Below are 25,719 nucleotides of genomic sequence, written 5' to 3'. Positions count from 1 at the left end.
TGATGTGCTCCTTCAAATTTGAGAGTGAACCTTTCTCTTTTTTCCTTGATGAGAGCACTAATGTAACTATTAAAGAAGCTGTCTTAGTAATAAGACTACAGCAAGAAACATTCTTAAATAATTATTACTTTTAGAACAGGGGTTCCCAACTGTGGGTAAATTTTGAATACTCGGGGTTGTACATTTTTCTAAAAATGCTGTAGTCACGAAGATCTAAATTTTTCCCAAAAATGACATGAGACTTTCATTTCAACAATTGCACAAAGATTTAAAAACTGCCACGGGGTAAAACAGGACCAAAAAACCCTGATTTACAAGAATAACAAAAGGGATTCAGAGACTATTACTGATGGCTTGTTTGAATTTTTTGATAATAATGAACTCTTCACGAAGACTTGCATTTGTCCAGCTACATAGGGTAGCAGCATCAAAACAACTCAGTGCTAACCACATTTTAGGCAATCAATTAAAAACCATCTATATCAAACTCCAACTTGCAGGGAAAACTTGAGGGTTGGTTTCAGGATTGGTACTCCAGCCACAGTAAAAAAAACTCACACTCTTCCAGTGTGGTGCTGAGGTGTCACCCGTTGCACAGTTGTACTCGTGTTCCAATCCTGGTGGTTCGTCGTGAGCTGGGTGCGTCAATAAAATCAGTGCATGCTCCCAACCCCCCCCCCCCCATATATATATACTGTATATATATATATATACATATATATATATATCGGACTCTTTTTATTTCCTACTTTATGCTTCTACAGCTGTTGATATACTGTACTCTGAAATTTTGAGTATTCCAGCCACCATAAAAAACCTCACACTGTTCCACTCCATCTGAACTAGTGTGGTGCTGAGGTATCACCCGTTGCATGGCTGCACTCAGATCCTAACCTGGGATTCTGAGTTGGTTTGTCCTGTGATGGGTGCGGCAATGCACTGTATCTGTGTGTGCTCCTAACCTCTCCTCCTATGTCATGAACATACAGTATTCATGATTTTAAAATGCCATCCAACAACAACAAAAGTATCAAAGTGTGAACCATAAATGTCAGCGAAACACAGACTGCAAATGTTAGCAGTGTTACTGTATTGAACAAACAGTTGTCCAGCCAGTTATGTTAGATTTAAACAGAATTAAGAAGATTTTTCAACTGGACCCACCTTGGAAAACCTCTGAGTGAACGGTGAATTCTGCTGCTATTTTCTGGATCACTGCCAAACTCAGAGTACCATTATAGCATCTGACTTGCATTAACTAGTGAGAGACTTTTACCCAATGAAGGTATGGATTTAGACATTCACTTTCACTTGCTTTAAACAAAGCCAGAGCACTTAGTTATATGGAACATGACTACCCATTGCAGATTCTAAATATAGATAGATAGATAGATAGATAGATAGATAGATAGATAGATAGATAGATAGATAGATAGATAGATAGATAGATAGATAGAAGAGCACTCTACTGTATACAACATGATAGATAGATAGATAGATAGATAGATAGATAGATAGATAGATAGATAGATAGATAGATAGATAGATAGATAGATAGATAGATAGAGAAGAGACATCCAGATAACATTAAACAACTTCAGGCCCCTACATCTTTCTCCCCAACAGAGCATTGTGCATAGTATAAAAAGCCATGGCTGGATGATCTATCCTTATTTCCTCTGATCAAAAGAATCTAGGAAAAGCAGAACAACAATGGAGATAGACAACTCTGAAAGACCTAACAAGGCACACACTGAGGCAACAGATGAAAAAGAGTTTGAAGAATTATCCTACTTCATGGCCACCTGAGGGAGTAGGCGACTGAGGTATCAGATATGTGATTAAAATTATTTCATTTTCGTTTTTCTATTTGAGGTATACATATTTAATGATGTTTTTAAACTACAGTGCACCATTTTGGGTGGTCTCTGTCCAACTGCACCTAATGAGAATGCTGCAAATACTAAAGCACTAAAACCTTCTACTGTTGGGAGGAGCATTTCAGACTATTTAAATAAATACATGAATAAATATGTAAATAAATAATTTGTTTGCAATGTGACAGTACATAAATAATAATAAAATGTAAAATGCAATACATAAATAAGAATAATTAAATGTATCATGAAATGAATTGTTACTTTTCTATATGTTTATTTAATTATTTAATAATGTATTTTTTTCAATAACAGCATGCATAACATGAAAATAACCTTGAAATATAAGCTGTCATTTCTACCCATCAAAGTTGAGAGGGTGGGCTCTAGTGACTATTGTCTTTTTGACTGGTGTGTCATCTTCCAGGATGCTGCAGAGGGAAATAACGCAGCATTGTTTACACATTTTAAATAGTTGTATCTGTCTGTATCGCTCAGTTCTTGCATCATCATGCAGCCAGCAACCTTTTGCCTTTATAATAGTCCATACTCTGCATATGTTTTCTCCGTACATCTAACAAATTGATATGCAGTAAAAGTATAAAAAATAAACTGACACCAATGTTGTACCGAGACAAGGATTGCACATCATCAACATCCAGCCACACCCTTTTCTGAGGTCTGCTTCAAGGGGTACTTGGAATGACTGTGTAGATGAATGGGTGTGTTAGAGCCAGTGGTGCACATTTGAAAATTGTTTCAGGTTCTTTGTACACATTATTTTTTTCTAAAACAGAGGAAGCGTGCATTTTAGATAATTCACTGAACAAAGCATTGTGCATATTTGTGGAGCCCTTTTGTTTTCTGATCTAATATTACAGTAACAAATGTGTCTGGCTAAATATATTAGAGCAAATGAAGCCATTTGCATTTTAAAATGTAGTGAAGTAAAAGTGAAAGTAGACAGAAAATTGTGCATACTTTTTAAAACTTTTCTTTACTCATAAAGAAAAAATATTCTAAAGTCAACTCTTGCCAGTAGATTTATCATGGAATTTCATTATCTTGTTCAATCATCAAAGCTTATCTCTGATCATTATTGTTATTATTATAATTAGGGTGACACATTTTTTGATGACTTTACTGATGGCACTCTACAAGCCCTAGATACACTGCCCAGGTAGGTTATGTAACCTATTAGGTTATATTTGTTTGTAATTTAAAATAATAAAATAAATAGCCTACCAGAGGTGTATTCCAGAAAGCATGATTAGTGTGAAATCTGTTTAAAATAATTTAGAATTGATGAAAATTATTCTAATGCCATTCCTGAAAGCCTGGGTTTAGCCAAACCTGCATTTCTAGAACAGATTAAGTCAAAATTGCATAATCTGTGAGACCAAAGAGGAAAATATTTTGCTAAACCCTTGTTTTTCTAACTGGCTGAGAACTTGCCTGTTCCAGAAAGAACAATCTGATGAAATCCAGTTCAGTTACTGGGGCAATCAATGCTCTAAACTAATCTGCAAATAGAAGGTTTAACATGAAGGATTAACACTTTTGAGGTTGCAATAATTAAGGAGCAGAGCATCCAATCATAAAATCAAAGGCAAATCAAAGTACAACTAAGTGTCCTGCCAGAAATGCTGATCCAGGGTGCATTATTTAAGAATCATAAAATGCCAGTAAACTGTTGAAAATGTCATGTCCCTTTGTGAAGCATAACTCCTTCACGAGATTCTCCTAAGAAAAAAAACATCTGTCATGCTCCGAGAAGTGTCTGCATAAAACGTTACCAGTTTACATATGAGGCTGAGGCTTTAATATATATGAGCAAACTTCTAATATGTAACATGTTCAGTGTCACATATTGTGGCTTTCAGCTGACATTGATTCAAATCATTGACGTTTCCTTTTTCTTTTTTGCATAAAAGGTATTTTTCATCACAACGTTGAAGAAGAGGAAGCGTTTGCTTGCTCACACACATGTACATGCACAGGCTGTCTTCCTGAAGCAACACTGTATATAACCAGTATGAAAAAGGAATTCCAGAGAGGTGCAGGGACATCAAACAAGTTTAAACACCTGCTACATTTTTTGGCAATGATAATTGATAATAGACTCACTGGTGGAGCTGCCCACCTTTTGTGGAGTCCCTCGCTTTTAAAGAAACACCTCTGAAGACGGTCCTCTTCAACAGATACCTATACATAATATGCTTATTAATGCAGTTTTGACTTACAGATCTGTAATAAAATAGAGCAACAATATTACTTCTGCTTTATATTATATTTGCCTAATGGCTTTTACAAATGCAAGGCAAGTATATACAGTATATCAAATACTCAGTACAAATATCAATGTGTTCATTCTTAAAATAATATGAGATGCCACACACATAAATACTGTACAAATGTTCAGGCCAAATATCCATGGTCTCAGGTTTGAACAAGGTAGCCATTCAAAGAATGAGCACTATGAGCCTTTTGTTGCAGATCTGTACATAAGAGTAATTACCTTTGGTTTCTTTTGGCATGTAATTACTAGACAATACAGGGTTCAGTGAAGGCAGGATAACATTTGACATCTCTCAAAGTAATGACTAGAACAACTCTATGTATGCTGAACACTCTGATGGCATAAAGATTATTCCCAAGGTTTCTCTAACTTGTAGTCCGTGGATGTACAATGCTGAATTCATAAGGGCTTGTACATTTTGCCATGAAGGTACATAACTGGCATCAGCCTAACCAAGATTGTGTGAGCCAATTGAAATCCGGTGTTCTTGAACCAAGTAATCTGCTGGTGCAAAGTGCACTACAGCAAACTGGAATTCATTTCGACATCCAGGATTATCTTATCTCTTTTACTGGAACAAATCCTAGTACCACACATATTATATTACACACAACCTACCTCTGTCTGGACTTTATTTTTTGGGAATCTTGTTTTTACCCATACTCGTCTCCATCAAATCCCAAAATGAGAGACAAAAATTGTGGTCAGAATCTGTCAGAACAGGCCCCTAACAACAACAATGACATTTATTTATGTAGCACATTTTCATACAAACAATATAGCTCAAAGTACTTTACAATATGTCAAAGAGCAAGTTACAAGGGAAGAAAACCAAATACGATTAGACAAGAATATTAAACAATAACAAATAAAAAACAAACCTATTTGATCTTTTAAAGCAGATACTGTATATAACTAGAAGAAGGTCAGATGGCTGGGAGGACAGAAAAAACAAGAAAGAATTAAAAAAACACCAATTAAGCCAGAGAAAAAAATCAAAATCTGCAGGGGTTCCAAGGTCAAATGACTGCTCAGCCACCACTGGGCAATCTACCTAACATAAATGTTCTTAAGTCATTCCTCTTTTCTTTCAGGCTTCATATGAGAGGATTTGATGCAGCAGGTCTCGTGGACAGCTGGGGCGCCTGCCTTCATTCCAGCATCACAGGTGGCAGCATGGTGCCTTGATCAGGTGGGACAGCAGAGAAAAGCAGGGATTAATAAAGATTGTAAATCCCAGAACAATATGATAATTCTATTCCTATATAGTCTATTAGGAGTACAACTAAAATATAGCTACAGAAAAACCATATTAAAATAATGGGTTTCTAGCAGTTTTTAAAAATTGTCCCATTGTATTAGTCTAACGAATTTCTATAGGTAAATATTCCAGATTTTAGGTGCATAATAGCAAAAGGCCACCTCAGCATTTCTTTTAATCTTTGCTCTTGGAATTGTAAGAAGAACTAAAGTCTTATTATTATTAGAAGATCTAAGGTTACGACTTGGAGTGTAGGAGGACCGGCATTTCAAAATATAGGGGAGGGCAAGATTATTTAAGGCTTCTTACACCATTAATAGTATTTTAAAGTCAATTCTGAATGACATGAGTAACCAATGTAACGACGCAAAAACTGGTGAGATGTACTCAAATTTTCTGTTTTCTAGTTAAGATTCTGGCTGCTACATTTTGCACTAATTGCAACCAATTGATGTTTTTCTTAGGTAGTCCTGTTAGGAGTGCATTATAGTAATCTAGTTGACTAAAAACAAAAGCGTGAATTAAATTTTCAGCGACTTGTAATGTTGTAAGTAGTCTAACTTTTGCTATATTCCTTAAGTGAAAAAATGCATACCTAATAATCTGGCTAATACTGTATGTGATTTAAAGTTTAGGTCAGAGTCAATGAATACCCCTAAATTCTTTACCTCCGCCTTGACCTTTAAAGCTAAGGGATCAAGTTTACTTCTAATACCCTCATTATTTCTGTATTTGCCTATCACTAAGATTTCAGTTTTTTCTTTATTTAGTCTGAGAAAGTTACTCCTCATCTATTCGGAAAAACTGCTAAGACATTAGATCAGAGAGCCAAGAGCATCAGGGTCATCAGATGCTATTGTAAAATAAAGCTGTGTCATCTGCATAGCTGTGGTAGCTCACCTTGTGCTTTGAGATAATCTGGCCTAATGGAAGCATGTAGATTAAAAAAAGCAGCATACCCAGAATAGATCCTTGTTGTACACCATATACAATTTCAAGGGTCTCCGAAGCAAAATCACCATAACTAACAAAGAATTTTCTACCTGTTACATAAGACTGAAACTAATTTAAGACACTGCTGGAGAAGCCCACCTATTGTCTAATGTGATTTCTAAGAATACTGTGGTCTATGTTGTCAAATGCTGCACTCAATTCTGAGAGAACAAGAACAGGGGGGTATTTTCCGTACGTCACTTAAATCATCCGAGATCAGATGCCTCATCTTGGATGAGTTAATGCCAGTGAAACTCATCCGGGATAAGTCAGTTTTTCAAACGCAGCCGTGTAGTAGATTAGTCTAGCTGGATCTAATCATCCGAGATGAATGTGCACACCCGCGGTGATTGAAAAACCCATATATATTGAGTCTAGAAAACATGATCAGCAAGTCTTTGATAGGCTGTAACAAAATGACAAAAGAACGGGCGCATTTTTTTTTTCACACAAGCGGAGCAACACCTTTAATTCAAAGGACATGAAGAATTTCAAGATTTAATATGCACAAGGGGTAACACTGCAAAAGCAGCCCAAACCAGAAAAGACGGCTGGCAAATTAAATGTGTGTGCATTGTACTTACTGAAAGCAGCGTTTCATTTCCTATGTGTCAGATTAATTATTATTTAATATGTCATAATTCCAGATCAAAATTGAGCACAAGGAGAACACGGGAACATGTTAAAGTGAAGTACAAGAATATACTTCAAACTGGTAAATAATGGTATATAACTATTTAAAGAATTGTTGACATAAGGAATCATATATAATGTAAAGATCATTAATTTTAAAGCTAATAAGAAGGCAGACAAGCAAAGAACAGGTGGAGGTCCACGCGGTCCAGACCTAACCCCTGCAGAAGAGTTGGCTATCCAGTAAAATGCCCATCTCCCTGTTTCTGAGGGCATTCCACGGGGAAGCTCCACCTCAGAACCAGTGGCAGGATGCAGTGGTCACTTCATTTCAGGTAAAGGATGGTCATTGCATATATTTGTCCTCAATGTGTGACATAGGTATGTTCCATATAGCCCTCTTTTTTTGTTGGGTCAGTTGCAGGGAATGTCATATCCCTAGAACCTGTGTCTGACCAACGAGATATTGACGAAGGTCAAATATTTGATGAAGACACTGTGTCTGATTATTCATCAGGAGGAGAGGTACATTTTCCAAATAATGTTTGATCAAACTCCACTGTGATCAGTCCCATGTGCCCCAATCACATTTGGAAATCCTGGGTAATGAGAATGTTAAGCTGATTGTGAGATTCTTTATGGAACTGTGGGTGTTTTAGCCTGTGTATTACCTACCTGCAATGGCATGAAACGCCTCTTTTGTCTGCACACGCAGGTGTCCAGGAAACACAATGAAAACCCGAAGGAAATATTTCGGAGCCAAACAGACTTTACGAATTGCCTGGCAAACTGCACTTTTAGATAGATTTTCCACATAGCCTACAGTATATAAAAAAGTGCCGCTTGCAAAAACCCTCAAAGCAATGCATACTGTCTGTGTGGTTGTGAGAGCCCGACTTCACCGAGTTTGACTTCGAATATAAGGTCCAAATAAATTTTTGAGGTACAATATTCCCCCTTGGCTAAAGCGGTATCTTTTGAAAAGAATTTCCTCCGGGAGCAATAAAGGATCTTGCCGATCGCGCAAACCCCTCTCTATATGAAATTCTCTTCTTATAATTTGCGTACCGATATCAATTGGTCGCTCATTCATGAACGGCGAAGTCATGACTGAATGAATTCCACACATGGACACTGATTAAGTGTGTGAGCTAATCCTTGTTTACATCGAACAAACCTGCTCCGAGCAGGTTTGAGGATTAGGATGTGTTGCTATGACAACACATCCAGCAAGAGTTTCGAAAAACCGACAGATCCAGGATCAGGCCAAATTGTCAACAATTACATCCGGCTAAACGAGTAATCCACGTACAAAAAATACCCCCCTGATATATGGCCTGTTTGCAGCTACATTAACTTGCAAATCATTTACTACTTTAAGCAGCACAGTTTCTATACTATGATTTGTTCTAAAATCTAATTGAAACTTGTCAACAACAGAATATTTATTCAAGTAGTCATTTAAGTGCTTAAAAACTTCCTTTTCTAGAATTAGGGTTAGAAGGTTAGAAATTGGTCTAACGTTGTTAAAGACAGAGGAGTTGAGCCGAGGTTTAATAACTGCAATCTTTAGACAGTCAAGCAAGACCCCACATATCTAATAATGAGTTCACTGTGTTAAGTACACTATCAATTAGCACATCTGAGACTTCTTTGAACAAGCCTGTTGATACTGGGTCAAGGATGCAGGTGGAGGGCTTTCAGCTGAGAAACTGTTCTACATGGTTTGGGTAGATCTACTCCACTGAAACAATTTAACTTGCTTAAAAGGGCATACTGGGGGCTCAACCAGATTCATTTTGGGGGGGATGTACTATATTACGAGAGACTTTTTTTTAACTCTGTTTACTAAGAATTTCAAAAACAAATTATATCACTTTTCTACAGTCACCTTCATTAATTGCGATGCAATATTCTCAGTGTCATACCAACTTTTTACTGCCCAATTACTACTCCTCCCACCTTCACTGTTTCCAACCAAAATATAAAAGTGAGGAAACATTTTAAACATCCCTCGTACTTCTAAAGTAATCTACTTTGTGTTTAAAAAATATAGTAACAGCCTCACAGAGTTCTGTTTTAGTTTTTGGAGGCAACAAGTGCTTCTCCCCTAATACCTGGAGCTCTAAAATGACACTGAAAGTTGATAACAAAATGGCAGACAAAATTGTCCAAAACATAGTTAATCTTCAAAACTAAAGAGAATCCATCCATCCATCCATTTTCCAACCCGCTGAATCCGAACACAGGGTCACGGGGGTCTGCTGGAGCCAATCCCAGCCAACACAGGGCACAAGGCAGGAACCAATCCAGGGCAGGGTGCCAACCCACCGCAGACTAAAGAGAATCTCCACACTAAATCAATGTCAGAATTGGGCTCAGTAACTGAAAAAAGTGAGTGTTAGATTAACAGAAAAACATTAAAAAATGAGAAAAAGGAATCTAATCCTAACAAATAGTTTATTATGCTTCCATTCTTCTGTCAAGTTGTTGCCATTTAAATTAAATGATGGAAAAGGACATACAAATAGTCAAGGTCAAAACTGGGAAATCAGAAACTGAGAAAAACAAACTCAGAACATGAAATCCAAAAATGTAATCAACAAGTCAACAAACAATAGAGCAGGCAGATTTGGAAGCTGAAGGATGGCGTCAAAGAAGACAGAAAAACGGTCGTAACCAGTAATCAATTACAATGCAAAGTAACTAATGCAAGGGTTTAGAAGTTGTATCTACAAACTTAAACAAATCAGGAAGTGCAAAACGCTGACCTTTGAACCCATGCAGTAGTTGACACCACACATCACATGCTTTTGGCCATCCTGCCTAACAACGGCATAGCAATCTTTCAAAACAACTAAGAATGGCTGCACTGCAAGAAAAGCAAAATGGTGTCATCGGAGAATGTCATTTACTTTAATGATGTTGATCAAATCAGAAAACAGATGAAACTATTACATTCCTTGCACTCCTAAACCCCTGAAACAGTGTCTCAGCTATTTTTTGAGACCAAAGAGACATAAAAAAATGTAAAAAGAAACACCAGAGATGATTGCTTCTCTCTCTTGAGGTATTTTTGGAGCTCTTCTGGTTGTGACCCTTTCTTTGATGTTTTGGTTAACGATTCCTGCATTATTGTCTTTTTATTGTAATATCAACTAGTACTTCTGCTGTTTTGTTTACTTTTCAGTATAGTATCTTTAAATGTTTCTTCAATTGTTCATAAAGTATATACATTTTGGAGGACGTTCTTTGTGTCATTAATCATTACTATGTTAATTTTTTATGTTTGTTTAATTAGTAAATTATTTTAGGCATTTTCTCTTATTTAAGAATGTGATGTGGAATGGCTTGTAATTAAATTCCTGTATATTCCTATCACTTACGTAAGTACAGAACACCACATCAATGCGTATTTAGCATAGACATTATTCAGTCACAATATTTTAATTGTCCCCCTTTTATAAAATCATAAAATATGTGTGTAGCACCCTAATCATTTCAGTGTTCAAATTAAAGGATAATCTTGCCAATATCAGAGCAAATGCTTTATATTGCATTTTTGGATTGCCTGAATGAGAATTTAGCCACTCTTTCTTCTTTTAATTTATAGATAGTCATTATTCTATCAATACAGGATATGTGAAGCGTGTGTTGTTAGAAAATAAGAAATGCACCTACCATAGAGGTTTTCAATATACTTGAGGCCAATTATTCTTTACAAAATGAGCAGAACAACAACGCCTCTCTGAAATGGTGTCTTGAAAGTCAGGAATGAAGAAGCGCTTCTGTCTCTGTGCTTCAGTGCGTGAAATAAGCAAAAGGTAACCGTTATAAAAGTCACAATGTGACGAGCCCGCCCCTCACCTCCTCCACAACCAACCACTCAGATTTATGGTCATCTTTTTCTGAAACATTGGGAAATAACAACAGATTACACACAAATACCATCTCTGCTCATCGGTGTGACGGTGGCCATTTGAAAGAGAAAGGCCTTCATGTAAAGTTCTAAGTGTTCATAAACCATTGAAAGCAAGGCAACAAAAATTAAACGAGCTGTTCTGAAGCATAGCATAATTCTGTTGCTTCCTTCCTACTGATAAAGACTCTACTTTCATGATTGGCCTGCACTTATTTACTGCTTTAATTATATGTATTGGGTAAGCTGTAATTCATTGATTCATCTGTGACCATCACTTCATGTTGCTCATTTCTGCGCGTCTGACTCATTGTATGTGGTATTGTATTGTACAAAAATATTTTCTGTGTTCGCTAAATGAGAAACCAAGGTGAATGATAATAAAAAATATAAGCCACCAGGGATCAAACAAGACGACCATAGTCATAGCAATTATCATGTGGAAACAGCCAGCCAATCTCCTAAATATTGATTAAAACAACTAATTAGAACTGTTACAATGAGAACAGGCCATTCAGCCCAACATAGATCATCAATCACTATTCACTTAACCCATACCAACAACATCAAGTCGAGTGCTGAAGGTCTCCAAAGTAATATTGTCTAACACACTACCTAGCAACTTAATCCATATATAAATACATTTAGATTTATAAGCACATGACACTTCAGCCTTTTGATATCCAGGATACACTTTACTTCTAGTGATCTGGAGCAGCATAAAGGTGAAATAAAATGGATGAATGTAATTTAATAGTATATAATAACAACAATGCAAAAAATAATTTTGAGATGATTTTCTTTTGTTTTCATCAAACTGTGATATTTGCACAGCGGGATCATTTGACTGTGACTTGACATTAATGAGAATCAGAACTTCCATATGTGAAGTTACGGTCCTAGCCTAAAAAAGAGCAACTTGTTCTCTTCAGATAAGGGATATGTAGCTTCCCCAAGTGGAGAAGTTCAAGTATATCAAGGTCTTGTTGAAATATGAGTGAGGAAATAATCCTGAGATTGTACAATGAATGGATGCAGTGTTAGCAGTTCTGTGGACATTGTACCAGACTGTGGTAACAAACAGGGAGAAAAGTCATTGATTGATGCTTTTGATTTGTTTGTAAGTTAAAATCTCTACCCTCATCCATGGTCACAAGTCTGGGTAGGGGTCAAAATGATGTTACTGGACTGAGTTGATGGGCTCACCCTCCATTTGAACGTAGATTAGACTGAGAGAAGTCAGCAGATGAGACTTGGGCACATAGTTAGGATCTTTCTTTGGTGCCTCCTTTAGTAGGTATACAAGGCAAGGCACAGCCATTTTGGAGAAACAGAGAGGCTTATTTCTCTGTACTTTCCTGGAAGTGTCTATATATTACTTAGTGCAACTTTTACCAGGAAAAACAGCATAGAACTGATGATGATCAATGTTATGATGATGATGCTGTAATGATCAGCAATGCCTCCCTTGCAGGCTTAGAGGTTTAGACCCAGTATTGTTGGTGTAAAATTATAGGTTCTCCCATGTGTTGCTCCTCAACCATAAAAAAGTGAAGTTTTGGTTAATTGGCAACTCTGGATTGGTGCTGTAATGGGAGTTTATGTGAATAAATAAAATGGTGCCTTGTCCAGAGTCATTTCCTGTCTTTCACCTGATGGTGTTAAAATAGACCATAGACAGCTACGAGCTGAATCAAGTCACAAGTGGCAAGAGCGATTCCATTTAGCATTGTATACAATTCAGAAATCATTCTAATCACGTAAACCTGCATATTTATGGGATATGGAAGAAAAAGATCAGAAATGTGGAGCCTGTGAAAATTCTACATAGACCATGAACAGGCTGAGACTGAAATCTTGGACTGTGAAACAGAATTTCTAGCCACTTCACTACTGTGCTACCCCAATAATAATAATAATAATGATACATCTTTATTAACAAACTCTGTATATAGAAATATATTTTCATATTATTTGAGCATACTAAATTCTTCACAGCTTCATAGTGCTAATTAATAAATTTAAGACTGTTTACTTTTACGTATGAAATGCTATTTCTTGGTGAAAAAACAAAATATAATCTACTCAGTAGATCACTCACTTCTAACAAAGTATACTGATTACATTACCATTTCAGTCATAAAGAAAGAATTATATTTCATTTAAACTGTAGTAAAATGTTTAATTTGTTCAGCATAAGCAATAAAAACTATGCCTTTTTCCATAAATATGTACTGTAATATTTCAAAAAACATTGGTGTAGTCAATAACTCAGGTATGTTTTCCTTTTCAAAGCATTCATAGTGAAGCATAGAAATGATCTTCAAATATACATTCTCAAATCTGTATAATCCAGTTTAGAGTCACAGGCAAACCAGAGTCTATCCCAGCAAAACTGGGTGGAATGTAGAAGACAACCATGGGCAATGAGCCAGTCCATCACAGACAACACAAGCACACACATACAAAACTGGATTCTTCAGCTCACCTAATCTACAGATTTCTAAGGACATGGGAGAAAGACTACAAAAAAAACAAAACATGCAGGCATGAAAAGAACATGTAAACACCTCACAGGTAACAAATGGATGCTGGATACCACTGCACCACACAACGATCTTTACAGAGTAGCAAAATAAGAATTTAATGAAGTTAACATTTCATTTTACATTGGCAACAATTTAAGAAATTCATGATAAGCAATACATTTGGGATATAGTTCAAAATATAAGTCATACCTGAATTGAGCCTTACACATTATTGCTAGAAATGTTTCTTATAACAAGAATAAATATAACAATAGTAAAAGATAATTGACAGTGCATTATACCGTATACATTGTAAGGGCGCCAACTGTCGCATCAGCTGGGAAAGGCTGGATTGAGAATGATGTCACCGCTGAGTAAGCAACAGGCAGCTGTATAAGCTGGCATTTCATTATTCAAATGTGTGCAGTCACAGTCACATGATGACAATTCTAGTTTGGCTAAAGCAAGAAGTTCTTCTAAAGTAAGTGAGCCACCTAAAAGAACAAAGAAATGAGCGATAATCCATTGAATCAGCACTGCCAGAATTATACAGAACAGTATTAAAATAATTTAATTGTGTCAAAAACCACAAAATGACACTTTTGAGAATTGCACTCAAACTCTGTACAACTAAGTCTTCCAAAATAAACATAAAATAGGCTGGACAGAGATGTAAGGTGATTTGATTAACACATTGACTGCTGAACCATTTATTACCAGGACGCTGCAGTATAGGTCTATGCATATAAGGTAAACTAGCTGTGCAAGCCCATACTGTAAAGAGCATGGGGTCCTAGAAACTATTGAAATTGTCAGAAAAAAATGGAAATGTAGAGATGTCAGGTAATTGAAAGGAACTACTCAGGGCATCTCTTTCTTAGGAGGTTTAATTTTACCAACATGCTTGCATTGCTTGTGCATTAGTGGCAAAGCGATTTTGTCTTTCTTCGAAGGTTTCGTTTTGCCGATATGCTTGCCTCGCTTGTGTATTAGTGGCTGGAGGAAAAGTAAAAGGGATACCGTTTGCCCAATGTGCTTGCCTTGCTTTTGTATCCTCGGAGGTGGAGCCCTTACCCCGAGTGCTACCGTCCTGATGTTACTTTTATTATCAAAAGTAACTCTGTCAAAAATATAAAGAAACTGTTAATTACTTTATTTTGCCCAGCAACATGACTAAAAGTCTCCATTTGAACGACAGACCCTGAAGCACGGTACCTCAAAAAATGTGTAGGCTTAGAAGAACAAGAGCAGTAAATATAACACATTTCTTTGCACTGTCCATACTTGTTGCACACATCACATTTGGTAGAAGGTGACAGTTTGTGCTCATTGGATGGCAGAATGTTCATGTATTGCTGTTCTGACAGTCATCAAAAGTCGGACAGCTAGTAATGAAGAAACACTTTCGAGGAAGCTATCCACATCAGTACAAGAACCTACAACTTAAACATCACCCAATTGATTGTCACTACTTCGATCATTGTCATTATCATCAAAATATTCATCTTGCAACAACTTGTTTCAAAACATCAGCCGCTTTATACCTTTTTCACAATAACAAAGTAGCAGGCTGTCTAATTTTTTTGTTCTTTATTTTGCCTTAAACAATTTCTTGTATTAGAATTTGTTAGTTTTCGCATACCCCTTGGGGTCAGAGCGCAGGGTCAACCATTGTACAACGCCCCTGGAGCAATTACAGGTTAAGGGTTTTGCTCAAGGGCCCAGCAAAGTAGGATCTCTTTTGGCAGTGACAGGGATTCGAACCGGCAACCTTCTGGATACCAGCACAGATCATCAGCCAGCTCGTTGGCACATGCTCTGAGAGCCGGCCCAGGGATGTTGTCTGCTTCAGCTGTCTTATGGGGGTTGATCTTCCTTAGTGATTTGTGCACCTGACCTGAAGAGACCATTGGGGGAAGGGAGAGGGTTTGTTTGGTCCAGGTGTGTGTGTGCCTCCACTCTGTGCTGTTGCTGGATATCTCAAAGCGGGTGTAGAAAGTGTTGAGATCATCCGGCAGACTGTCTGTGGAGCTGATTGTGCTGGTGGTGGTCCTGTAGTCTGTGATGTACTGTAGACTCTGGCACATACTTCCAGAGTCAGCAGTAGAATAGAAGCCCTCCAGCTTCTCTCTGTACTGCCTCTTGGCTGCTGTGATGGCTTTTCTTAGTCCGTACTTCACAGCTTTGTACTCCGTCTCAGTGCCTGATCTAAATGCAAGAGAGCGGGCACGCAGCACATACCTGACTGCTTATCCAGGGCTTCTGTTTGGGGAACTTCCTGACTGGTGTTGTGGGCACGATGTTGTCAATACAGGTGCTAATGTACCCAGTCATGTACTTAGCATAGTCCTGTATGCTGATAGAAGAGTCCTCCAGAGTGGCTGCAACCCTAAAGACATCCCAGTCTGTCCGAGCAAAACAAGTCCTGCAGGGTGCTCTCAGTCTCTGGGGTCCAAAGTTTAACTTGCTTGATAATAGGGATTGTTTGTTTCAGCCTTTGTCTGTAGGCTGGGTACAGGAACAGAGAGATGTGGTCCGAGTGTCCGAAGTGGGGGTGGGGTGCAGCCCTGTATGCACTGTGTATGTTGCTGTAAACATGGTCCAGTGTGTTCTTCTCACGGGTGGGAATGTTCACGTGTTGGTGGTATTTAGGAAGTACAGTCTGTAAATTGCACTGATTAATGTCGCCAGGTGCAATAAAAACAGCATTGGGATGAGCCGTCTCTAAGGCGGTGATGACTTCATGGAGTTTGCCGAACGCTGCCGCGGAGTTAGCCTGCGGGGGGATGTAAACAGTGGCCAAAAACACAGCAGTGAATTCCCTCGGTAGATAATAGGGTCGGCATTTCAGCAGTAAAAACTCCCCATCTTGTGAGCAGTGCTTATAAATAGTCTGTACGTCTCCACACCACGAGTTGTTAATAAACACACACATCCCCCCCCCCCCCCCCCTTTAGCCTTACTGGATGCAGTGGTGTAGTCTCCTCGGTGCACGGAGTGAGTCTGTAGCTGAACAGCACATTCTGGGACTTTGTCCGAAAGCCAGGTCTCGGTGACAATTAGAGTGCAGCACTCTCTTATTTCCCGCTGCGCTGTAATCCTGGCTCTTAACTCATCCAGTTTGTTTTCCAGAGACCACATGTTGGCTAGCAAAAGGCTGGGTAGCGGTGGCCAGCTAGCGTAGGCTTTCAGCCTAGCATGGAGCCCTCCCCTCTTGCCTCGCCGTCTCTGGAGCACTCTCCTAGGTTCAGCTTGGTCATTTGAGCTCGGTGCTACGGGGTCTTCCTGGGTGTGGTTGTGGTGTAGACTGAAGGAGCGAACAATGAATTGTAGCTCAGATGGTATAAAACCGATAAATTCCAGGGGACTGTGTGTGTTAGCAATGTCCAGCAATGCCTGTCTGCTGTATGATAGTACAGTGATCCCTCACTATATCGCGCTTCGCCTTTCGCGGCTTCACTCCATCGCGGATTTTATATGTAAGCATATTTAAATATATATCGCGGATTTTTTGCTGGTTCGCGGATTTCTGCGGACAATAGGTCTTTTAATTTCTGGTACATGCTTCCTCAGTTGGTTTGCCCAGTTGATTTCATACAAGGGACGCTATTGGCAGATGGCTGAGAAGCTACCCAACTTACTTTTCTCTGTCTCTCTTGCGCTGACTTTCTCTGATCCTGACGTAGGGGGATTGAGCAGGGGGGCTGTTCGCACACCTAGACGATACGGACCCTCGTCTAAAAATGCTGAAAGATTATCTTCACGTTGCTATCTTTTGTGCAGCTGCTTCCTGAAACGACATGCTGCACGGTGCTTCGCATACTTAAAAGCTCGAAGGGCACGTATTGATTTTTGACTGAAAAACAAACTCTGTCTCTCTCTCTCTCTCTCTCTCTCTCCCTGCTCCTGACGGAGGAGGTGTGAGCTGCCGCCTTCAACAGCTTTGTGCCGTGGTGCTTTGCATACTTAAAAGCCAAACAGCCCTATTGATTTGTTTGCTAGAGATTGTTTTCTCTATCTATGTGACATTCTGTGCTCCTGACACGCACTCCTTTGAAGAGGAAGATATGTTTGCATTCTTTTAATTGTGAGACAGAACTGTCATCTCTGTCTTGTCATGGAGCACAGTTTAAACTTTTGAAAAAGAGACAAATGTTTGTTTGCAGTGTTTGAATAATGTTCCTGTCTCTCTACAACCTCCTGTGTTTCTGCGCAAATCTGTGACCCAAGCATGACAATATAAAAATAACCATATAAACATATGGTTTCTACTTCGCGGATTTTCTTATTTCGCGGGTGGCTCTGGAACGCAACCCCCGCGATGGAGGAGGGATTACTGTAGTGCAAAACATCTGTGCACTGTAGAGAAGGCGAAAAACAAGAACACAAAAGAAAACAAAAAAGGTCATGGAGTGGAGCAAGCAAACACATCTGCCACAGAGGGTGCCATGTTCTGTGTTGTAAAATTAATTTTAAATTGATAAATATCCGCACTCAATATCCCATAATGACAAAGTCAAAACATGTTTATTAAAGGTATGCAAATTTATTAAAATCAGAAACTGAAATCTCTCGTTCATATAAGTACCCAGACAATTCAGTACTTTGTAGAAGCCCTTTTCACAGCAGTTACAGCTTTGAGTCTCCTTGTATAAGTCTCAACAAGCTTAGTACACCTGGATATGGGTGATTTATCCTATTCTTTTTGGCAGATCCTCTCAAGTGCCTTTAAATTGAATGGGTTGCATCTGTAAACTGTCATCTTCTGGTCTTCCCACAGACTTTCTAAGAGGTCTAAGTCTAGAATTTGGCTGGGTCATTCGAAGACAGTCAGAGACTGAAGCCACTCTAGCATTGTCTTGGGTGTATGCTTCAGGTCATTGTTGTGGTGAAAGGTGAACTGCTATCCCAGTCTGATATTGTTCACAATCTAGAGCAGGTTTTCTTCATGGATCTCCCTGTATTTGGCCACATCCATCCTCTCCTCAATTCTGACCAGTCTCCCTGCCCCTGATGCTGAGAAGCACCCCATAGTACAGGGGTGTCCAACTCCAGTCCTGGTGGGCCACGGTGGCTGCAAGTTTTCATTCTAACCATCTTCTTAATTAGTGAGCCATTTATGCTGCTGATTAACTTGTTTTGCCTTAGTTTTAATTGCCGTGACTCAGACTCCTTACTTGTTACTTTTTCCTTAATAAGCAGCCAAACAATAATGAGACACAAAACAAGCCACCATATGACCAGCTAACCTGAAAATGAAGAAAGGTGAAGGTCTCAGTTATATTGGTCTGCTCAGATCACCAAAACATCTTGATGGTGGTCTTAGAAAAAACAGAAAATCAAAAATGAATGAGAGCAGCAACAAGTCATGATATTCAATGGCGACTTTAATCAACAGCAAGAATTGGCTTCTCATTAAGAAACTTGTTGGAGTGAAATTGCTGGAGTTTGATGTTCAAATTTAGCTGGTCATACATTGGCTCGTTTCACATCTCATTTCTGTTTGGCTGCCATTTAATGAAGAAATTAATCAATTCAGAGGACTGAATAATTAAAAACTGGGCTATTAAAATGAAATTAAAAGGAGTTAATTAGCAGTGAAAACTGCTCACTGATTAGGAAAAGGGTTAGAATGAAAACCTGTAGCCATTGTGGCCCACAAGGACCGGAGTTGGACACCCCATCCAAAGTATGATGCTGCCACCAATATGTTTCACAATAGGGATATTGTTAGGCAGATAATGAGCATACCTGGTCTTCACAATACATATTGTTTGGAGGTCTGCCCAAAAAGTTACATTTTTGTCTCATCAGATCAGTGACACTTTTTCCTCAAGCTCCTTAGAATCTTTTAAATGTTTCGCAAACTCCAAGCAGGCTCTCATATGCCCTTTACTCAAGAGTGGCTTCTGTCTGGCCACTCCACTATACAGTGATCCCTCACTATATCACGCTTCGACTTTCGTGGCTTCACTCTATCGCGATTTTTTCTCATACACGCTTACGTCACTACGCGTGCTCTTTCTGAGAACTTTTATCTAAGCCCCACGATGGCTCCTAAACGTGCTGCTTTTTCTAAGCCTTCTGACAATGAAACTAAGTGCCAGAGGAAGATGCTTACCATCCAGGAGAAGGTGAAACTCTTGCATATGATCAAAGATGGCAATACCCTACAAAAGCCTCCTCACACATATGAAAAGACAGCGCCAGCAACTGCCTATCAAAATGTTCTTCAACCGCGCACCCAGACACCCACTGCCTACTCCTAGTACTCCTTCAGCGGAAGAAGACAACGACGCACCTGCTGAAGATACTGCACCACCTTGTCACGCTTGGGTCACAGATTTGCACAGAGACACAGGAGGTTGTAGAAAAAAAAGAACTTTATTCAAAGCACTGCAAACAAACATTTGTCTCTTTTCAAAAGTTTAAATGTGCTCCATGACAAGTCAGAGATGACAGTTCCGCCAGGAGCAGAGAATGTCTGAGAGAGAGAAACAAAACAACCAATTCGAAAGCTGATAGGCGCTGCACAATACTTTTAAGTAAGCGGAGTACCGCGTGAGAGGTTTATTGCGTGTTATACCGCAAGTAAGAAGGGTAAGGAGCAATGTGAAGGTAGACTGTCAGCTGTTTCAGGAGTTTTCCCAGGGGCGTCTGTGTACTCTGAGGGTGCGATCAGCGCTCCAGCTTACAACCTGAAGACTTTCCAACTGAGCTTGTGCCTTCATAGGTTAGTGGTTGTGTGTAAGAACTGTGTGTGTGTGTAATTAAATGTACAGTACAATAATAATAATATGATATTTGTAACGTCTAATATGTCTTATTTTCTCTTATTTTGTCTAATATATTGGATAATACGAGTGTAATGGTGACTAAAGGGTGTTATTTCATGTCTAGAGGGCTCTAATAATGTTAAAAAACGTATTTAGAAGGTCGTAAACAGGTTTTCTATACTCTAACTGCGAAAATATTCGATTTATAAATAAAGAATCCTACTTCGCAAAAATTCATTTATCGCTGTAGAGTCTGGAACGGATTAACTGTGATAAATGAGGGTTCACTGTAACTGCATGATTGAGGGAGTGCTGCTGAAATGGTCATCCTTCTAAAAGGTGCACCCATCTCAGCATAGGACTTATAAAGCTCTGTTAGAGTGACCATTGGATTCTTGGTCACATCCCTGACCATGACGCTTTTCTCTCCTACAGGGAGAGTCCAAGCGATTACAACCTTCTTTTGTTTTACAGTAATGAAGGCAAATGCATTAATGTAAACACAAAGCTTCACAAATGTTTTATACCCTTGCCCTGATCATGGAGGTCTACAGTGAGTTCCTTGGACTTCATGGCTTGGTTTTTACCCTGACTTAAAGTGTGAATTGTAGGACCTTACATAAACAGGTGTGTGTCCTTCTAAATGATGTCCAATCCATTTGATTTGCCAGAGGTGAAGTCCAGTCAAGTTCTTGATGCATCACAAGGATAATTAAAACTAATGGGATAGACCCGACCACAATTTGCAGTAAGACAGAAAAGGGTCTGAATACTTATATAAATAAAAAAAAATTGTTTTTCATTTTATAATAAATCTGGAAACATTTCTGGCTCATTTTGTTATTATGGGTTATTGGGTGTAGATTGTTAGTCAGAAATGGCACATTTATCCTTTTAAAATGAAATCTTCTACACAATAAAGTGTGCACAGAGGAAGGGGTCTGGATATTTAATAAATCCACTATATTTATAAATAAAAGAATCACAAAAGGTGCTGAAATTCTGACAAGGGCTTGCCTGAAAGGAAAATATCAATGAACTGCTATTTTAGCATATTTCCTCTGGGTTTATATAGCCAAGGTGAAGGCTCAGGAGTGAAGATGTCTGGGTGGCCCTGCCCCCTCAGGAACCACCTAAAAAGAACATGGAACATAGGCACACTTAAATTAAAGAGAAAGCACATAATTAACTCATTATAATAATTCAAAAATAACAAAAACAACAATAAACAGAAAATACATACAAGCCAGGGAAAAAAACCCTGGCTGTAACATTACAGCAATAATATTGAAATAGATGGTTACCTGGGTGAGGTTTGTTTTTAATTATATTGCCTGCTTGCTTCCCAATGTAAGATGTAAATAGTCCAGTCTCAGGCCTACTAATAATTAAAGTATTATTGTATAAGTGCCATTCACTTTAAAATGTTACATGGAAAATTACAATTCCTATTAACTCATGGTTAAACCAGGACAAGTGAAAATGAAGAACTGAAATTCATTTTAAATCATACTGTCACTACTGAATATAAATACCTCCAACATTTTCAGCACTCACTTTTGTTATTATAGAGCTGTAGGATTTGTCTCCTTTACTTGTAAAAATGAGCAATTTGTGAGCTATGATGAATGTTCAATGATGAATGTGACGTAATGGTCAATGTTTTGTTTCTTTTTTCTCTCAAACTGTACTACTTTATTTTCTGTGATTTTTTTTTTATATCGTTCACTCATGTTTTCAGCCTTTGCGCTGTTGTTACCTTATTCCTAGCTGTCTTGGATATGAATTCCTTATAAGTGAACAGTTAGTCACCCTACTTATATATAGGTATATCTTGTACTGGCTCTGTAAACAACTGCCGTATGTACCAAGCATCTCAGAATTTCTTTTTATGAAGCACCCTACTCTTCTTCATAACACTGAGTACCAGTTCACATTTGAGAATTAATGACAGCACAATTTTATGGCATTCAAGCTATATGCATTCGAGGCATTCATGAAGTCATTTTGTAGCTTCCTTAGAGATCGCGATGATGCTTTGTAGTTCTCTAACACTAATGCAAAGGCTTTACCACAAATAATATTCAAAAGGGAAGAAGAAGAAGGATTACATAATAAGGTAGGATATTGCACTAAGCTGCATGTAGCTGTTGCCACATCACAATGTCAAGAATAACACTGTAACAAGTACCAAGGTGGACAGATCAAAATGTGCACTGAATGGGAGTAAAGCCCAATAACAGGCATTTTTATTTAACAATGTATAATCCACAGCCATACTTTCAGAAGAATCACCTTCCCACTGTTACGACCGTGGGAAACCATTCATAATGTATGAGATACTGAAACTAGCCACGACTATTCTTGCGCTGTGTCTGAACTCAGGTCTACTGTTCTAGTGTTCTCGATTGTCTTCCAGTTTCATGTGCCATGTCCCTTTCTGTAATCCCCCCATATCTTCAACAAAGCTCTGCTTTTCAATTCCCCCAACAGTCTCTACCTGTTTTCTTGAACCTTTCCAGGATAGTAAAGTGTAACATGAATGTTTGACATTTTGCTGTCAATCACCCATTCAGCCCACCTACCACCAGGGTAATATACTGACTACTCCAGTGCAGTTTACTTCAATGACTACCTGTGTATTGATACTGTTATATGGCTTTTGATTCATAGGTTTAGATCAAGGATAGATATGCCTTTTTATTGGTTTGAGAACAACAGTAATCCCTCCTGCATCGCGGGGGTTGCGTTCCAGAATCCCCCGCGAAAGGTGAAAATCCGTGAAGTAGAAACCATATGTTTATATGGTTATTTTTATATTGTCATGCTTGGGTCACAGATTTGCACAGAAACACAGGAGGTTGTAGAGAGACAGGAACTTTATTCAAACACTGCAAACAAACATTTGTCTCTTTTTCAAAAGTTTAAACTGTGCTCCATGACAAGACAGAGATGAAAGTTCCGTCTCACAATTAAAAGAATGCAAACATATCTTCCTCTTCAAAGGAGTGTGCGTCAGGAGCACAGAATGTCAGAAAGAGAGAGGAAAGCAAACAAATCAATAAGGCTGTTTGGCTTTTAAGTATGCGAAGCACCGCAGCACAAAGCTGTTGAAGGCGGCAGCTCACACCCCCTCCATCAGGAGCAGAGAGAGAGAGAGAGACAGAGAAAAACAAGCAATCAAAAATCAATACGTGCCCTTCGAGCTTTTAAGTATGCGAAGCACCGTGCAGCATGTCGCTTCAGGAAGCAGCTGCACAGAAGATAGCAACGTGAAGATAATCTTTCAGCATTTTTAGACGAGCGTCCATATCGTCTAGGTGTGTGAACAGCCCCCCTGCTCACACCCCCTACGTCAGGATCAGAGAAAGTCAGCGCAAGAGAGAGAGAGAGAAAAGTAAGTTGGGTAGCTTCTCAGCCATCTGCCAATAGCGTCCCTTGTATGAAATCAACTGGGCAAACCAACTGAGGATGCATGTACCAGAAATTAAAAGACCCATTGTCCGCAGAAATCCGCGAACCAGCAAAAAATCTGCGATATATATTTAAATATGCTTACATATAAAATCTGCGATAGAGTGAAACCGCGAAAGGCGAAGCGCGATATAGCGAGGGATCACTGTATTAACTATTTAAAGGGGTTGCTCGACATCTTTTTAAGTAGCTTAGACAGGCACTATTACTTTACAGGCCGCTGCTTTTGTTTTTAATGTGGCCTGCTGGCTTCACTTGCTTTGTTTTGCCTTGAGGGAACAAAGTAAAAAAGCTTTTGTTTTGGGACATGGTGGCTCTGCTGGGCCTTTTGACTCACCGAAGTCTAAACAAGTTTCCGCAAACCTTCAAGGCCCTTAACCTTAAAGAAAACTAAGTAAACTTGCATGCTAGAGCATAAAAACTTTAAACATATAAACATTTTTAAATGGCATTTAAATTTATTTATTAAGGCTTATGAATATTCTAGATGATCAGGTTAAAAGCGAGCTGTATTGTGTTAGCTAGTTTGAACTACACAGGAGTTTGAGAGGTGATTATCAAAACAGCCGTCTGCATTTATCTTCACTGTCTTAGCCCGTGTGCTGGTAAATCAGACTGTATCGGCCCACTGACTAAAGATGTTGCTGCCTGTTCTCACAGGCTGCCACATCAGCATGTATACATACTGTACATTCTAGATAGCATTTACGTTCATATGTCAATGCTTCCTCATGAATCAATATCTTAATCAAGGTAAAGCAGACCTATAAATACCTGGGAGTGCAGCTGGACGATAAATTGGACTGGACTGCCAATACTGATTCTCTGTGCAAGAAAGGACAGAGCCGCCTGTACTTTCTTAGAAGACTGGCATCCTTCAACATCTGCAGTAAGATGCTGCAGATGTTCTATCAGATGGTTGTGGCGAGTGCCCTCTTCTACGCAGTGATGTGCTGGGGAGGCAGCATTAAGAAGAAGGATGCCTCACGCCTGGACAAACTGGTGAGGAAGGCAGGCTCTATTGTTGGCATAGAGCTGGATGGTTTGACATCCGTAGCAGAGCAACGGGCACTCAGCAGGCTCCTATCAATTATGGAGAATCCACTACATCCATTAAACAGTGTCATCTCCAGACAGAGGAGCAGTTTCAGCGACAGACTGCTGTCACTGTCCTGCTCCACTGACAGACTGAGAAGATCATTCCTCCCCCAAACTATGCGACTCTTCAATTCCACCAGAGGGGGGTAAATGTTGAACATTATTCAAGTTATTGTCTGTTTTTTACCTGCATTTTTTATTACTCTTTAATTTAATATTTTTTGCTGCTGGAGTATGTGAATTTCCCCCTGGGATTAATAAAGTATCTATCTATCTATCTATCTATCTATCTATCTATCTATCTATCTATCTATCTATCTATCTATCTATCTATCTATCTATCTATCTATCTATCTATCTAGCTCTAAAGCAAATGTATTATATCAGCTAGCTTTGGGCAATTTAAGAATTTAAGGGTTAATTAATAAGGCTTTAGCACTGTGCTTGCCAGCACAAGGACACTTGCCTGTTTCTAGCTCCAGCAGCTTAGCCCTTATCAGTGAAGTTGCGTGCTGATCTTATTAGCACAGCTGCCTATGATTTTAGTCTTATGGGATGCTGGTGCAACTAGCAATTATTAATTGAACAGTTCAGTTTCTCATATGTGGGGTCACCCTGATTCCAACTTACTGATGAGGACTGATCAATTAAAAGGCCACCAACTTTTATTAGATCAAGATTAGGAATGTGAGAATGTGAGGAATGTAAAACTTAATCAAGTGATGGTCTTCTCTGGGCCAGGTGGCAAGTACGACCTTCAAGTCTTAGTGATTGTTATGAAAAGATTGATGATTATCAGGGGAAAGAAGTTTATAAGACGAGTAATTGTTATGAAAACAGATACAGCATGATGTCATTATG

The sequence above is a fragment of the Erpetoichthys calabaricus genome, chromosome 1 (genome assembly GCF_900747795.2).
Source record: "Erpetoichthys calabaricus chromosome 1, fErpCal1.3, whole genome shotgun sequence".
Taxonomy (NCBI): Eukaryota; Metazoa; Chordata; class Cladistia; order Polypteriformes; family Polypteridae; genus Erpetoichthys; species Erpetoichthys calabaricus.
This window is presented reverse-complemented; position numbering follows the sequence as displayed.